Below are 15,656 nucleotides of genomic sequence, written 5' to 3'. Positions count from 1 at the left end.
ATGTGCGACATGCCAGGCCATGCTGATCTGGGTGGCTGGTGCTGCCACCTGGAGCCATGGAGATATCCAGGCATGGGCCACTGCCTAGTGCCATGTCTGGGTCTGTGGCCCCATGGCAGCTGGGTCTGGGATGATGTCTGTGGCTCCTGTTGCCACCAAGGGCTGTAGTGTGGGGCTGCGGGCCTGCTTTTCGTCCCACCCGGCTCCCGGCAACCGGCTAGCTTATGCACCGAAATAACAACACACAAACTGTATTCATTTAAACACTGCCTGGCCCATTATTTTCAGCCTCTTACTCACATCTTGATTAACCCATATCTAATAATCTGTGTAGCACCATGAAGTGGTGCCTTACCGGGAAGATTCTAGCGTACGTCCATCTTGGGCTGGAGCTTCACCACTTCTGTCTCCCTGAGGAGCAGCACGACACTAACTTCCCAGCATTCTGTTCTGTCTACTCCACCCACCTAAGGGCTGGCCAATCAAATGAGCCAGGCAGTTTCTTTATTAACCAATGAAATCAACTCAAACAGAAGACCCTCCCACATCAAAGGGCACTGTGGATTCCTGGGGACCATGCTGATCTGGGTGGTCTGTGCTACCAAGGCATCTAGGCCTGAGCTGCTGCAAGGGCTGTGTCTGGTCCTTTCGTAGCTGGTGTCTGTGATGAAGACATGGCATGTACCTGTGTTAGCAGGGCGGGGGGGGGGGGGGCGGTCATTGGAGCCATGCTGTGCTGAGCCGGCCCCACCCTTCACTGGTGTTGTTCCTCGTTGGACAATGCAGCAGGCACAGTGGCCCCCACCCCTCACCACAGATATGCACCTCACCTGGGCAGCACACTGGAGCTGACCCTGTTGTCCTGGGTGCAAGTGAACTGGAGAATGAGAGCAGGAAAGCTGACCCACCCTTACCCCCCACATTCCCCTACAGTAATCAGGAGGGCCCTGCACCTTGCCTGGGATTAACAGTAGAGCTGGCCCTGGTGATGTGAATGTGGAGGACCTAGATCTGAGGACCTGAGAGCAAAAATACTGGCCCCACCCCTTGCTGGAGGTTGTACTGGGTGAGCTAGCTGAGGCAGTGCTGATGACAGAAAACTGGCAGGCTGACCAATTCAGCTACCGCCCAGGCCCACAACCAGGACTATGAGTTAGCACACCCCAACATCCACCTCATCTCTGAACTGTTGGAGCATGTTAAGGGGACAAACCTACAGAAAGAAAACAGCAGGATCGCCATGACACAGGACAACAGGATATCCAAGAGGAGCCCCAATGAGAGCATATTATCAGTGGTCTAGCAGAAGCCAGAGGCTGAGTCAGACCAATGACTCATGGCAATGAACACTTACAAGTAAGATGAATGGACTAAATGGTAAACTGTGTGACTCACTGAACCACACTACAGCTTCCACGACAAGAGTCTCCTTTTTGTTTCCTTTCTTTTGTTTAGTTTTATTTTTCTTTTGAATTTGGTTTTGATTTGGGGTGGGGGATGTTGCAAGGGCAGAGGACAGATGCAAGAGGATGGGGAAAAAAGCTGGATCAAAATGCATGATGTGAAACCTATAAGGAATCAATAAAAGTTTTTTAAAAATGATCAAGGTCATGTATGTAGGTTAACCAAGTCTGACTCCATGGTCATACTATGTGTCAGGGACCAAGGTGAATACTTATTAACTCAATGAGCAGTACGGTAATCGCTACTGTCTTGAGACAAGGTGACTTTTCCAAACAACCTTTACTAGATAACATTTTCAAACATGGGTCTTTGTACTACATACAAACTTTTGTATGTAGTATGTGTGCATATGCATGTGCACATGCTCCTGTGTAGGAGGTACACATGCACGTAAGCATTAAAGCATTTGGAGATCAGACGTCAGTATCTTCCTCTATTGCTCTCCACCTTTTTTAATATTTTTCATCTATTTTTATTTTATGTGTATGGGCATTTTGCCTGCATATGTATGTCTGTGCACCACATGTGTGCAGTGCCTGAAATGGCCAGAACAGGTGGCATCAATCTCTTGGAACTAAGTTACAGAGGGGTTGTAAGCCTCTATGTGGGTGCTGGGAATTAAACCTGGGTGTTCCAGAAGAGCAGCCAGTGTTCTTATTTGCTGAGCTCCATGTACCTTCCTTTTAAGGCAGGTTCTTTCAATGTCCTGGGGCTGAGCAAGAATAGCTGGCCAGAGAGCCTACTGTTTCCCCAATGCTAGGATACCCAATGTAGGTAGCACATGCTACCACATCTGAATCTTTACATGTGTGCTAACAAATCTAAATTCATGTCCTTGTGATTGTGTGGCACGCACTTCATTGATTGGGGCATGTCCCCAACCTTATAACATTCATTTTTTGAGACAAGGTTTCTCCATGCAGCCCTATCATGGGATTCCCTCTGTAGACCCCTCTGGCCCCAAACTCAGAGATCCACCTGCCTCTGCCTTCTGAGAGCACAGGGTTTAAAGGCATGTGCCACCATGCCTGGCTATATAACATATTCTTGTCTGACAATATTAGCAGTCTGTCCATGGCAGTGCTTAAAACAGTTAAATTTAATAAGTACACTGTCACTTGGTCAGTATGCTTGAGAACAGATACTGGGGGATATTTCTGACAAGCATTGAAACTCCCTGGCAAAGGCAGTAAGGGTTGGGGTTAGGCACTTGTACTCGTCTTCTGAGATAAAGCTTTCTGTCCTACAGTAGGACAGCTTAAGACTCAGATGTTCTAAAAGGAGGATTACTCGGTCTGAGGAAATCAGTGGTGGTGGATCCCTTTAATCCCAGCACTCAGGAGGTAGAGGCAGGCAGCTCTCTTTAAGTTCGAGGTCAGCCTGATCTACAGAGCAAGTTCCAGGACAGCCAGGACTGTTACACAGAGAAACCCTGTCTTGAAAAAAAAAAAAGAAAAAGAAAGTCTCAGGAAGCAAACAACTCAAAAGCTTCAGGAAGTCCTTGAAACTGACTAGATGTAATAGGATCCCTTTCTTCCCAGCAGCTTCCTAGAAGAGGAAGAGACCAGCTAAACTGTCTGAAAGAGCATAAGCTGGCTTTGCTGCCTGGAAAAGATACTCTCTAGCCTAGTGAGTTGCCTGCAGATTGGTTCCTGCTGCCACAAGCCATCCCCCATCTTTTGAGACATTCAACCAAGGCAGAGTTCTCTACCTAAAGGGAAAGTCTGGGCGGAGTGAGACAGGGCAATTCCTATATGGCTACCTTTCCCCAGGCACTTTGGGAGTAGCGTGCCTCCATGCTACGTCAGTGGTTGCATGGCTCCTACAATGAACTGAGATATGTGAGCAATGTCAAGTCCTTTACGCATAATGAAATTCTGTGTGAGGAGTCTAAGGGAGAAATCCAAATGAGGCTGTCTTCCCTTATGTGGTAAGAAATCACATGTCTGTCTGATGAGTGGGATCCACAGCGTGATTATAGAGACACCACAAAATAAAGGTAAGGGTTTAGAGCAAATTTTGTGGTCTGAGAGGAACATGTAAGAAATGAGTTCCAACAGGCTAACAAGAGGTTGTGTGGTTGCTGCTATGTATAGTAAACAAATGTAGAAAATGCTGAGATGGCTCCTCAGTGGAAATTTGTTTCAGTAAGAGGGGATGCAATAGAGATGCTGTCTTGCCGTTGTCAGGATACAAGGAAGAGTGTGCACTAGGAGTGAAGGGACAACAGCCCATTCGAGCACATGGCTCTGGCAGGTCTTGCCCTTCTCCATTCCTAAAGCTAGCCACAAAGGTCTATTCCCTTATTTGGCCAATTTCTCTTCCCCAGGCTGACTACCAAGGTCCAACTATCAAAGTATTGAAGTCTAGCAATCAGAAGCCCCCCTTGGCTCACCTAATTAACATGCCAAATAAAAATTAAACACCTCCTTCTAACATGGGGTTTCCCCCTTTACATTCTGTCTCCTCTCTATCCAGAGGCAGCCCTTTGTCCTCCCCCATGCTCCAGGAAAAATACCCTAGCCCCCCCTTTTCCTTGTTCCTTTCCCCTTCTCCCTAGTCCCCTATCTCCTTTACCACCACATCCTAGCCCATTCTAACACAGACTTCCCCTTCTCTTAAAAATTACACCTGCGTAGGGAGCAGGGCCCATTTTATCCTGCCCAGCTAGCTTACATCCAAAATAATCATACAGAAACTATATTCATTTAAACACTGTCTGGCCCATTAGCTTTAACTTCTTATTGGCTAATTCTTACATCTTAATTTAACCCATTTTTCATTAATCTGTGTATTGCCACATAGCTGTGGCTTACCAGCAAGATTCTAACCTGTGTCTGTACCAGGCAGAAGATCCATGGCATTCTGCCACTCTGCCCTTCTTCCCAGCATTCAGTTCTGTCTACTCCATCTACCTAAGTTCTACCCTATCAAAAGGCCAAGGCAGTTTCTTTATTCAACCAATGAAAGCAACACATAAACAGAAGGATGTCCTTCTATACCATTTCCCCCTTTTTGTTTAAACAAAAAAAGAAAGGCTTTTAACACAGTAAAATTACATAAAATAGTTATCAAGCAAGAATTATGGTTATAATATTTATACCTATTTTACTTTTATAACAAAGGAAAACTATAACTATTATTTTTAACTTCATAAAAGACTTTAGAAGGATATAACATTACCTAAGTAAACAGGAAGTGCATTGTAAGCAACTTCCAAAACTCTAGAAATGATAGAGACATCGTGCTGCCTGTACAGTCACCCAAAGTTCTTCTGTACCATTGGGGCATCTTTAGCCTACAGGCCCATAGTATCCAGCGACTTTTTCATGAAGCAGGAAATTTTAAAGACAGTTTAGTCACTTTTTTGTATTCTGTAGAATGTCTCGCAGACTCTCTGTAACAGCAGGAGCAGGTTGCTTGTCATCCCAGCTGCTGAGCTAGCTTAACCCCCAAAATAATCACACAGAAACTGTATTTATTTAAACACTGTCAGGCCCATTATTTCTAACTTTTTATTGGCTACCTCTCACATCTTGATTTAACTCATTTTTAATAATCTGTGTTTACCACGAGGTCATGGCTTACCAGGAAATTTTTCATGTCTGACCTGGCATCTCCATGGTGGCTCTCTCTCTCTCTCTGCCCTTCTTCCAAGCATTCAGAGTTCTGTCTACTTTGCCTACCTAAGTGCTGCCCTATCAAAAGGCCAAGGCAGTTTCTTTATTCAACCAATGAAAGCAACACATAGACAAACAAAACCCTTATACCACACCTGTGCCGTGTGGTGGTGGCGCATGCCTTTAATCCCAGCACTCAGGAGGCAGAGTCAGGGAGATCTCTGAGTTTGAGGCCAGCCTGGTCTACAAGAGCTAGTTCCAGGACAGGCTCCAAAGCTAGAGAAACCCTGTCTTGAAAAAACAAAAATTACACCTGCAAGGTGATTTGCTGCTATTTTTCTGCCTGAGTCAGAAAGTGGCCACTTTAACTTTTCTTTCCACTTAATAAAGAATCTCTCTGTAAAAACAGGCGTTTGGGTGTGGTTTGTGCCTAATCCATGATCCAGGAGGGAGTCCCTGCTGTGCCGGGGGTCCCCTTCAAACATGTGTGTTAAAGAGTCCTTCTTTAGATCCCAAAATTTGGAATCCATAGGAAGTATTGGATAGTAAAGAGGGAAGAAACAAGACAAGAGTGACAATTAAAAAGCTACAGACAAGCAGGGTGGTGGTGGCGCACGCCTTTAATCCCAGCACTTAGGAAGCAGAGGCAGGCAGATCTCTGTGAGTTTGAGGCCAGCCTGGTCTACAAGAGCTAGTTCCAGGACAGGCATCAAAAGCTACAGAGAAACCCTGTCTCGAAAATCCCCCCCCCCAAAAGGCTACAGACAATCCCATTTGAGAACATGCATCCAAAGGTTGAGGAAGAGAGCAATTTAGGAGGGGCCTTGAGATTGGAATGGAGCTTTAGTGGCTTTGGTGAGTCTCATGGTAGGACATAATCACTGTAAAGTAAGACAAGCTTTAACAGACACAAATGACTTAGACCAGGGGGTGACCTAGATCTGTAAGGTGCTGAAACAAACACAACTTCTGGGGAAATAAAAGACCAGCAATAGGGTCAGGTCAGTCTGTGTCACTTGGAGACAAATGTACATAGATTTCTATCCAGCAGGAGTCCCTAGGGAAAAAACTGATAAGACCAAATTCAGTGTGGGTGAGCCTTTGAAAGGCCTTATGGCCTGATCAAGTAATTCACCACACAGGTGGGCATAAAAAAACGGGTGATCTCTACTGCACCTACACTATGGAGAACATAGGTCTTCAGGGACAGTAACCTCCCCAGCCACTTCCCTACTGGAGTGGCTAGGGCACCTGCAGGTGAGGCTCATTCAGGTTTACTGAAGAACTCTGTCTTAGTTAGGGTTTCTATTGCTGTGAAGAAACACCACGACCACAGCAACTTTTATAAAGGAAAACATCTAATTGGGTGGCTTACAGTTTCAGAGGTTTAGTTCATTATCGTCACAGCAGGACATGGTGGCACGTAAGCAGACATGGTGCTAGAGAAGGAGCTGAGAGTCCTACATCTTGCAGGCAACAGGAAGTGAACTGAAACACTGGGCATGACTTGAGCATATGAGACCTCAAAGCCCACCTCCACAGGGACACAGTGATTCCAACAAGGTCATACCTACTCCAAAAGAGTCACATCTTTTAATAGTGCCATGCTCTGTGGCACTTATGGGCACCAATTACATTCAAACTACCATAGGGTCCATGCTGAATTGTGAATTTATTGTTCTTCTATTGATGTTAAAAATATTTAGGCTTGACATAGGCAGTAGGATCTCAAGGCCAGTCTGGTCTACAGAGCAAGTTCCAGGACAGCCAGGGCGGTTACACAGAGAAACCCTGTCTTGAAAAACCAAAACAAAGGGGTGGGTAAAGGAATTAAGCTTGATCAAGGATGGGCAAATTACCTCTCCTGAGTAAATTGTGTACATTTCTCTCCTGGTCCCAGAAATTTTTCACCAAGTGTAGACACGGCCAAGGAGGTGGGCAACTCTTACCCCACTGGCCTTAGTTCAGACTGAGAAGCAAAAACCAGTCCTACCAAGTTTATCAGAGCTAAGGAAAATGCAGAGACCTTATGAGAAGTGTCCCATGATGAGGAAGCCAGATAATTGACACAATGAATAAAATTCATGTTGTATTAGACCTTGCGCTCTCTATTATATAGATATAGACACTATAGTGTCTTCTCGGTTGTTATTACGGCAAGTTTTATGTGAACTTGACACGAACTAAAGTCATCTGAGAGGACAATCCAGCTGAGAAAATGTCTCCAATAAGAAAGACCACGCTCTAAACAAGCCTGAGGGCATTTTCTTAATTTGTAACTGATGGGGGAAGGTTCAACCCATTGTGGGTGGTGCCATCCCTGTGCTACTGGTCCTGGGTTCAGCAAGCAAGGGGAAAAGCAGCACCCCTCCATGGCCTTTGCATCAGCTCCTGCCTCTAGGTTCCTGCCCTGTTTGAGCTCCTATCCTGACTCCCTTCAATGAAAAGTGAAATACTAGCAAAGTAGCCCCTTTCCTCCCCAAACTGCTTTCAGATACGGCATTACGGCATCACATCACAGCAACAGTAACCCTAAGACAGCTGTGACTGCAGTCACCTGACCATCACTTGCTTAGAACAGATCACAATGGGCTTTCCGAGAGCTCCACAGAGGTTATCTTCATAACCTCGCTATTCATTGTGGCATGGTAGTTCAGGGCTTTATGATGCTGCCCTGCTCATCCTCTAAAAAATGTTAGATCCAGACAGCATAATGGTACAAACTCGTCAGTATTTTTGCAGAATTGGACATCCCATTTGAGACACCTAAGAATGTTCCCAAAAGAGAAAGAACACTCAGTTCGCAAGGGGTACAAGGGCCAGGCACAGCTATTGGCTGCACTCCAGAACTAGATGGTAAGACTCTATTACTAAAGACAGCATATTGCTGTGGAACAATCCTTTTCTATACTGTGAATATGCATCACTCTCACTGGTTAATAAAGAGTTAACTGGCCAATATCTAGGCAGGAAAAGGTTAGGCAGGACTTGCAGACAAAAAGAGAGCTCAGGGGAAAAGAGCAGAATTGCAAGTCAGATGCAAAGAGAAACAAGATGAAAATGCCATGCTGAAAAAAGGCACTGCCACGTGGTAGAGCACAGATAAGAAATACAAGCCTATGTGGCTGAGAGCAGGCTGGTGGGATGGAAAAGCCTTCAACAGCATACAGTTTGCTTGTAGGACTTAGAGACATAAAGCTAGAACTAGGCTCCAAGTATCCCCTCACTACAGGCTAGCTCTTATAGTGCCTAAGGTTGCCTGGGAGAATTAAGGCCCAAAGTCCTACCAGTGATTAGCCATGCTTCATGATGGAAGAGCCAGGCAAGATGTGGTAGCTAGTGCAACAGTGGCACAAAAAGTTATAACTAGCACTGGCTTTCTGGTTGGACTTACACCTACTCCACCGAGGGAAATTCACATATGGGACTGGAAACTTAAGACAGAAGCCTGGGGCCCTAGAAGCCATAGGCCCCAGTGGAGAAACAATTGCTATTGCTTTGGTAAATAATTATGATCTAATGACTGAGGGGCTTCCCAACATTTGCATCTCTAACCATTAGTTATTACCGCTGTCAGTGTCTAGTTGGGATAGCATTCTGCTTGCTGTTTTCCTCTTCTGACATTTCCTCACTAGTGTTCTGCAGCAGAAAACAAAATGAAATGCCACCGAGACTATGACCAGCCAAGCTCTGGAAATGGAAGGATAAATAAGAGAACACAGGAATGCAATACCCTACTAGAATTAGAGGAGGCTAGTCAGACTTCTAAGTCACCCAACCAAGGCTCAGAGATAATTGCAGAAGAGGGTCAAAAAGAATTTAAGAGGAAGGGAGTAGAGTAGCAATTTCCTCTGAGATAAAACATTCCATCCTGCAGTGAAGCTGCTTAAGACTTGGGATATTCTAAAAAGAGGCTCATTAAGATTCAGAAAGTAAACAACTCAAAAGCTACAGGAAGTCCCTGGAATTGACTAGATGTACTTTGCTCCCTCCTTCTGGGTGCTTCTATAAACAGTAAGAGCTGCTAAGAAAAATTCTCAGAGCAGCCAAGCTGTCTGAAGAGGCTCAGACCAACTGAGCAGCCCAGAAAAGACACTCTCCTACCCACTGAGCTGCCAGCAAGTTGTGCAGTGCGTTCCAGATTTGCCACTTTTGTAAGCTGTCCTTCATGCTAGGGTGGGCTTTGGCGATTCAGCTGTCTTTGAGTCATTATTGTTCTTATAAGTATATAAGTAACCCATATTCCTATGCAAAACCCCAATAAGACCACGTTGCAGCTCAGAGATATCCTTAACTTTGATCTGCCTTTGCTTTCCTATCTGCAGTGAGCAGACATTTATTCGTGTCTTCCCAGGAATAATGTCATACAACAGTACTCCATCCAAAAGCTGGCTTTCTGCAAACTCTGAATAAGTAAGAAACTCCTTTTATTTTCCTCAATGTTTTGCACCACTCAAATGTATTAGATCATTGTTTGATTTTGTAATATGTTATTCAATTAAAGCAGCAATTCAAAGTGACCTTGAATTGCTCACCTGACCCTTTCCCCTCTAGTTCCAACCAAATTCTTTTTTTTTTTTTTTGTTTTTTTCAAGACAGGGTTTCTCTGTGGCTTTGGTGCCTGTCCTGTAAATAGCTCTTGTAGACCAAGCTGGCCTCAAACTCACAGAGATCTGCTTTCCTTTCCCTCCCAAGTCCTGGGATTAAAGGCATGTGCCACCACTGCCCAGCTCCAAACAAAATTCTTACTCCACCTCCTCCTCCCTCACTTTCCCCATTTTTCTCATGTATACCCCATGTTCCATTTCCAAGTCCATACTATTGTCTGCTGAGAAACTATCACTACAAGACAAGGTTAGTGTAAGACACATATATCGCAGAGCCTTCTCATTCTGCTCTTTTTCAAGGTTCCCAGCCCCTTTACAAAGGGAAATCACTGCAATACATCTTAACTCATAAACTGAGAACAAACAGGTATAAACTTTCTATCCCTTTAAGTTTCTCAATGTCTGGAAACATGTGAAATGATTCTTTACTCTCACAATATGAACAAAGTTGTTTAACTTTATGTAAAACAACACTTTCTGGCTGGGCGGTAGTGGCACACTCCTTTAATCCCAGCACTCGGGAGGCAGAGGCAGGCGGATCTCTGAGTTCAAGGCCAGCCTGGTCTACAAGAGCTAGTTCCAGGACAGGCTCTAGAAACTACAGGGAAACCCTGACTCGAAAAAACAAAAAAAAAAACACTTTCTGCTCCTTTTTTTCATACATGCATGTTAATGAGGTTATGTCAAAATTAATGAGCAATGTGTTAAAAAATAAATGCAAAATTAAGCCGGTTGTGGTGGCGCACGCCGGTAGGATTTGCTGAAGGAGGCAGAGGCAGGAGGATCACGAGTTCGAGGTCAGCCTGAGCTACACATTTTTGCCGGGCGGTGGTGGCGCACGCCTTTAATCCCAGCACTCGGGAGGCAGAGGCAGGTGGATCTCTGTGAGTTCGAGACCAGCCTGGTCTACAAGAGCTAGTTCCAGGACAGGCTCCAAAGCCACAGAGAAACCCTGTCTCGAAAAACCAAAAAAAAAAAAAATTAAGATAGCTACAGGTTGGTTCTCAAGAGGTCCAGGAAGAGATCGATATTATCCTGTGCTGCTTCAGATGCTATTCTAGGTTTATAAAAGGCTGGTCAGCTAGAATTTCTTTCTGGAGTACCAAAGGCACCAAGAGAGCACACACAGTATTCTTCCCGGTGCCATAAATCACAGCAGACACCTCCACACCCTCATTGCTCAGAAGTACCCCAAGGACTCAAAGGCCTGCAGAGCCTTCCAAATATACCAAATAGCTTAACAGAACCAGAAATGGCTGAGCAGGACTCTGAAAGACAAAGCTAGGAACCAAATGGCAATTGCTAACAATGACTCAAAAAGACTACATGCAGCTCAAAGTCTTACTGGATTCAGGCTATCCTACAAGCCATGCTCTTAGATAAGCAAACTCAAAGCACTGAATTAATCGTGAGAATCCCCAGACCAATGGAAAGGCAAACACGGAGGTGAGCTGACTGGGGAAAGCTTACCAAGAGTCGGGTTTCCTCAAGAATCTGGAACAAAATCCAAATTCTCATCTCCTTCACAAAGCAGAATGTGGGAAGACAGGAAAGGTCCTAGAGATAAAGCGACTCCAGCAACTGTAAGGGATGCCTCAATCTTTCCTCTCCACCTGGGTCAGCATGCTGACAAAATAAGCCTTTTCTCCTAGCCATGACTTGCCAAGTTGTCAGCAGACTTGTTAGTGTTGTCCTCTTTAATCGTTGCTGCCACATAAGCCATGGCTATCCCAGTTAGCAACTGCAACTCCACTGCTATCAGCAGCAAGAGCTGCAGCCTGAGGGAATTCTTTCAAAGCTACAAAGGGAAACCATCTAAATCTCAAAAAAAAAAAAAAACCCACAAAGAAACAAAACTCAAGATTCAAAGGCTGAAGTAGACTTCGGCTCCCCAGAGAGGCTGAATAACAAGCAGCTCACCTAGTTCAACTCCTCAGTCTCCCAAGAAGTTCTTGTGCTACTCACTCCTCGCCCCTCCTTAAAAACCCTTCTCCACCAGGGATCCTCCCTACAACTTCCTGTCAGCGGTGGTCACAGCCTTCTGGCTGAAGGTGAATTTTACTTAATCAAACACATCTTTGCATTATTAAACAAATGGTACAGAGCATAAACAAAAGTAATACACCTTAATATTCTACAACAGTTAGGGTAACAGTCCCTCATAAACCAGCATTGGGCACTCAACCTCACCAGACCAATTAAAGAGATATTCACAGTAGAAAGCAGAAAAAAAGATTTGATTAGTATAGTTACACCGGGAAGGGGAACAAAGCGGTACAGTGACCCTCTGTCCCTAGTCCATCTTTGGGATGCTGACACGACACTTTCTGCTCTTAAATGATTGTAGAACTTTTTTCCTCACAGTAAAGCTAGTCAACTACTGGGAAACAAGTAATCCATATAATTCCACTTGCAAAAGGCTTCATAAATAATTTGGGGTTTCCAGTATTTTACAATCAGTCAACTTCGCCATAAAAGCAGCTATGTAATTGAATAGTTGTTTTCCAATAACATTTTATTTATAAAACTAGGCAACTAGTTGGATTTGTTTGGTTCACTGGCTATAAAAAGTCAACAACTTTAGATAGAACTGATTTTTATATAGCCATAAAAAAATCTCGAGCTTGGCAGTAGTGGCACACACCTTTAATCCTGGTACTCACGGAGGCAGAGGCAGGCAGATCTCTGTGAGTTCGAGGCCAGCCTGATCTACAGAGCAAGTTACAGAACTGATGGAGGACTCTCATTGGTTAATAAGAAACTGCCTTGGCTTTTTGATAGGGCAGGATTTAGATAGGTGGAGTAGACAGAACAGGATGCTGGAAAGGAGAGAAGTTAGTCAGATGCCTCAAACAGTCGCCATGACTCTCCTCTCTGAGATGGATACAGGCTAGAATCTTCCCAGTAAGCCACCCCTCGTGGTGCTACACAGATTACTAAAATTGGGTTAATCAAGATGTGAGAATTAGACAATAAGAGGCTGGAACTAATGGGCCAGGCAGTGTTTAAATGAATACAGTTTGTGTGTTGTTATTTCGGGGCATAAGCTAGCCAGGCGGCTGGGAGCAGGGCAGTGGGAATGCGGCCCACTGCTCATCACTACACAGAACAGCAGCCAAAACTACACAGAGAAACCCTGTTGAAAAACCAAAAAGGAAAAAGAAAAAAACAGTGATCCTTCCAACATTTGAATATCTAGTTGAACATGTATAATATAGAAGCCATATTTGTTCAAATTTTGAGCTCCATAAATAGTATCACTAATCAACAATTACTACCCAAGTGAATATGAAATAAAATTGGAAAAGGGTGGGGATGAGGTGGTAGGGGGCTCACAATGATGGAGGAGTGTCTATGTGTTACTTTCATTATTAATAAAGATACTGCCTGGCCCGTGGTAAAGCTAGCCAGGTGGCGGGACACAGCCCCGCCGTTTCCTTCTACAGATTGGCGCTCCAACGTGGTGACTAAATCCACTTAAAAACCTGAGAGGGCTTTAAATAAAGGAGAGAGAGAGTTTAACACAGCTTTTTGCTGTTTGCTAGGACGTGCTGTAGAGAGATTTCCTGTTTCGGCAATAGTGGCAGAGAAAAAGCTGAGTCATTTTAAAACGCGGCTTCCTGGTGCTGTGCTGCCAGTGCAAACTCTGGCTATAAAGCATTTCAGTGGCTTTTATGGGCCTGGATATTTGTGTTCCCGCTTGGGATCAGAAGGAAAATGCTCTGAGACCATGCCAATGGCTCCCTGCTCCCTGCCTGCACCTGAGCAGATGGCGGAATCAGGCTTAGGCGAGCGGGAGAGCATGGCAGATTTCTGCCGCCATACAGAGAGATGTTTTCAGACTGCGCAGTGCTCTGCGTGTCTGATTTGGCTGTAACTTGGATGAAAAGGGTTTCTGTGCTGCACGCTCAGTCTCAGAATTAAACTGCTGAGTGCGGCTCCAATGTGGACTTCTGTGTGCCTGGAACTGTGTGCGGCTCAGGGGCACCAAATGACTGAGGCAGGAGCGGCTCTGGCTCTGCTTCGCCATGCTGAACTGTGCTGATCTCAGGCAGGATCTATTGTAATTACCATGATAACAGCGCAGTTAAGGTTTAGACTTGGCTGGAAACAGGCGGTACCGTATTACCTCTAGATGGCGCAACTTAAGTTTTTAAGAAGTGCTTAACATTTTAAGAAGTGCTCCTGGATAATAAAGAATTACAGATTCACAATAGGACAGATTCAGACAAAAAAGACTTTTAAATGGGTCACAATGTTGGATGACTGTACATAGGCTTGAGAGAGAAAAAAATAAATATATAAAAAATAAAGTTAATGCCTTAAAAAAGGGGTAAATTCTTTAAAGAGACAGAATAAAGTAAGTTATAGAGTAAAAATAAGCCATGTAAAAATGAAAAATTCACAGAGAGTCTGGATTATGTATTTTATTGTGTTTTCTTTAAAATTTTTGACTGTAAAGGAGCTAACTAAATACAGAGAGACATTTCATTATATGGGCTGCCAGGCTAGACCAGAATGGACATCTTAATGGTATGACTTCAGAATTTGGATCTAAGAACATGATGCTTTGGAAAAGAGGGTCTTCTTTTGTTTTCACAGAGGATGACACCCTGTGGATTGCTTCTATCCCAATATGGTATGATAGACCACGCCCTCCTGAAAGGTTGCTGTGAACACCCTCAAAAAATTACTTTGCTCAACTGCCGACTGAGAGGAACCTAGCAGACAGGTTATACCATGAAAGACCTAAATAACAGCGCCCCCACTCAGCAGGAAGCAGTTTGGAGAGAAATAACTGCACCCATTTTCCCGAATATTGTTTATAAATGTTCTTTTACATTTAAAGGGGGATATGATATAGATATGAATAATTTGCATTGGTATGGATTTTGAGGTCAATTTGTTATATGTATATGTATTTCTGATCTTGATTAAGGTATTGTAATTGTGTAGTTCATTTAAAAATGTAATGTATAATTAGGAAATATAGGTTGTTAATGGATAATCATTGATAATAGTTAAGCTTGTAGTCATGTTATTAGATTTTCTAGATATGTAGAGATATATTTCAGTTAGATAGATATTCTTCATATCTCTCAAAGACTGCAGAATATAGCATTTAATGTTTTAATAACTTAGGGTTTTTCATGACAATGAGACACGTCTGCTCCTGGCAGCACCAATCTACTTCGAGAGGAAGATGGGCATCGAAGAGGCTCCTTATGGAGTTTGATAGCCATTTGGGCAAGAAACTGCTCTTGCCTGGACTGTTGCATAAACTGGACATAAAGAACCCGCAGAGAGAGGACTGCTGAACTTGCCTAAAGGTGAGATGTTCCTTTTGGGTTCCTGATTCATGAAAGAGTCTGCGAGACATTCTGCAGGACACAGCAGAAAGTGACTGAACTGTCTTTGGAATTTCCTGCTTCATGGAAAAGTCTGCTGGATACTATGGGCCTGTAGGCCAAAGATGGATGCCCCAACGGTACAGAGGAACTTTGGGTGACTGTCCAGGCAGCGAGTTGTCTCTCATTTCTAGAGTTTGAAAGCTGCATATTTCTTGTTTACTTAGGTATTATTATATCCTTCTGGAGTCTTTGATGGAGTTGAAGAATAAGGTAATTATAGTTTTCCTTAGTTATGATAAAAGATAAAATAGATATAAATATTGTAACTGTAATTCTTGCTTGATAACTCTTGTTACATGTAATTTTATTATGTTAAAGTTAAAGCCTTTCTTTTTTTGTTTAAACAGAAAAAGGGGAAATGATGGAGGAGTGTCTATGTGTTACTTTCATTATTAATAAAGATACTGCCTTGGCCCTTTAAGAGACAGAAAATTAGGTAGGCGGAATAGACAGAACAGAATTGTGGGAAAAAGGAAGCAGAGTTGGGGAGACGCTTCAGGCAGTCTCCATATGCAGTCTCCATGCTTCTCCTCTCCGAGATGGACGCAGGTTAA

At 43.8% G+C, this 15,656-nt stretch overlaps 1 protein-coding gene across 1 annotated transcript in view; it reads right to left on the bottom strand.

The window, feature by feature from the left end:
- Nucleotides 1–15,656, bottom strand: part of Vsig1 (V-set and immunoglobulin domain containing 1) — a 197,463-nt gene that overhangs the window by 162,294 nt on the left and 19,513 nt on the right.

This window comes from Arvicola amphibius, chromosome X (assembly GCF_903992535.2).
Source record: "Arvicola amphibius chromosome X, mArvAmp1.2, whole genome shotgun sequence".
Lineage (NCBI taxonomy): Eukaryota > Metazoa > Chordata > Mammalia > Rodentia > Cricetidae > Arvicola > Arvicola amphibius.
The sequence above is the reverse complement of the archived record's forward strand: the minus strand, read 5'-3'. Positions and strand labels throughout refer to the sequence as shown.